Below are 2,716 nucleotides of genomic sequence, written 5' to 3' on the forward strand. Positions count from 1 at the left end.
CTGCGGACTGAAAGGTCCCAGGTTCGATTCCGGTCAAGAGCATGTACCTGGGTTGCGCGCACATCCCCAGTAGGGGGTGTGCAGGAAGCAGCTGATCGATGTTGGCAGCTGATTGATGTTTCTGGCTCTCTATCTCATCAATAAAATATATATATATAAAAAGATAAAGCTAATAAAATGAAACTATTGAAGAAAAACAAAGTTAGAGGTCTCATACTTCCTGATTTCAAAACTTATTGCAAGGCTATAGTAATCAAAGCAGAATGGCATAAAGACAGATATATGCATCAATAGAATAGAATAGAGAATTCAGAAATAGACCATTTCATATATTTTCAGGTGATTTTTAACCAGGTATGTAAACTATACAATGGGGAAAGGACAATCTCTTTAAGAAATGATGCTGGGAAACCTGGATAGTCACATGGAAAAAATGGATGCTAATATCTTACAACATATAAAAATTAACTTAAAAATGGATCGAAGAAGTAAATGTAGAGCTAAAGCTATAATACTCAAAGAAGAAAACAAGTGTAAATTCTTTTTTAAAAATATATTTTATTGATTTTTTACAGAGAGGAAGGGAGAGGGATAGAGAGTTAGAAACATCGATGGGAGAGAAACATCAATCAGCTGCCTCCTGCACACATATTGGGGATGTGCCCTCAATCAAGGTACATGCCCTTTACCGAAATAGAACCTGAGACCTTCCAGTCTGCAGGCCGACGCTTTACTCACTGAGCCAAACCAATTAGGGCAGTGTAAATTCTATGATCTTGGATTAGACAATGTTTTTTTAGATATGACAATAAAAGCACAAGCAACAAAATTAAAAATAAATGGGATTTCATAAAAATTAAAATTTATCTGCATCAAAGGACACAATCAACAAAGTGAAAAGATAGCTCACGGATTGGGAGAAAATATTTACAATTCACATATCTGACAAGTGATTAATATACAGAATATATAAAGAACTCCTATAGCTCCACAACAATAGTGCCGGAAACCAATTCCAGCATGTACAGCAGGTCTGCAACTGGGAATGGCTAAAGGCATTTCCCCAAACCTGAATAGGATACATTAAGTTGATTGTGGCTGCCAGACAGTTAAAGGGCATCTTAATCTACATGTTACTACATGTTATTGCCTTCTGCTGGCCAAACACCTGAACAGCCGTAGGCTAATTCTCCATTCTGACAATGGAGTCTGTACAAATCCCTGACCCTTTGAAGTGTGTATCTCTGCTTCACCTCAGGATAAATTGTGTTAATAAAAAGCTTGGGGTCCTGGGGACAACAAGAGAACCTAAGACCTTAGACTTAAGACCTTAGATCTTAGCTCCTTTAGCTAAGCTCCTCTGACCCCCAAATGCCTTTCAAAATTATATCTCGTCTCCGGAGTCTTTATTAGTCCCTGGATTCTTATTTAACATCTATGCACAGCCTTCTCCAGATTCCTGAACCCTTCTTGATGCTGGGACAAGAACCCCAGCACAACAGAAAACAAATAACCTATTTAAAATATAGGCAAAGTATTTGAATATACATTTCTCCAAAGACAATATACAAATGACTAACAGCATCTGAAAAGATGCTCAGCATCATGAATAATTAGGAAAATACAAATCAGAACCATAATAAGATATCACCTCATACCTATTAGGGTGGCTAATATTTTTTAAAAGGAAAATAACTAGTGTTGATGAGGATGTGGATAAATTTGAACCCTAATGCAATACTGGTGAGGATGCAAAATGGTTCAGATGCTATGGAAAATGGTATGGTGTTTCTTCAAAATTTTAAAATAGAATTACCCTATTATCCAGCAATTCTACTTATGAGTATGCATCCAAAGTAATTGAAAACAGGTTCTCAATAAGATATTTGCATTCCCTTAGTAATAGTAACATTATTCACAATAGCTAAGATGTTGAAGCAACTCAGGTGTCCATTGATGGATTAAAAGATAAGCAATGTGTGCTATATACATAAAATGGAATATTATTCAGCCTTAAAAAAGAAGGAAATCCAGCTTGGCTGGTGTGCTCAGTGGTTGAGCATTGACTCATGAACCAGAAGTTCAAGGTTCGATCCCCCCCTGCCTCCGTCAGGGCACATGCCCAGGTTGCTGGCTCAGTCCCCAGTAGGGGATGTGCAGGAGGCAGCTGATCATGCCTCTTTCTCATCATTGATGTTTCTATCCCTCTCTCCCTCTTCCTTCCTCTCTCTGAAATTAATAATGACATATTTTTTAAAAAAGAAGGAAATTCTGATGCATGCTGCAACATGAATGAACCTTGAGGACATTATACTAAGTGAAATAAGCCAGTTACAAAAAGAAAAATATTGTATGATTCCACTTACATGAGGTACCTGGAGTAGTCAAATTCACAGAAAGTGGAATGGTGGTTTCCAGGGACCAGGGAAGGTGGGAAGGGAGATTTATTGTTTAAAACTTGTATATTGCATAGAGTTTCGATTTTGAAGATGAAGAAGTTGTGGAGAGTTGTTGCACAACAATGTAAATATGCTTAACACTACTAAGTGTCTTTTTTATTATTATTGCTTGAAATATTACAAAGAGTAGTAACATTTGTCTCCTTTTTTCCCCTTGACCTTCCCCCAGCCTCCCTTACCCCCCAGTGTCTTGTGTCCATTGGTTATGCTCATATGCATGCACACAAGTCCTTTGGTTGATCTCTTAACCCCCCCCT

The 2,716-nt window shown here is 37.7% G+C and overlaps 1 protein-coding gene across 4 annotated transcripts in view; it reads left to right on the forward strand.

Annotated features, from left to right (window-relative positions):
* Window positions 1–2,716, forward strand: part of LACC1 (laccase domain containing 1) — a 21,098-nt gene that overhangs the window by 4,321 nt on the left and 14,061 nt on the right. The window lies entirely within an intron of this gene.

Source organism: Myotis davidii, unplaced genomic scaffold (assembly GCF_000327345.1).
Source record: "Myotis davidii unplaced genomic scaffold, ASM32734v1 scaffold1572, whole genome shotgun sequence".
NCBI lineage: Eukaryota > Metazoa > Chordata > Mammalia > Chiroptera > Vespertilionidae > Myotis > Myotis davidii.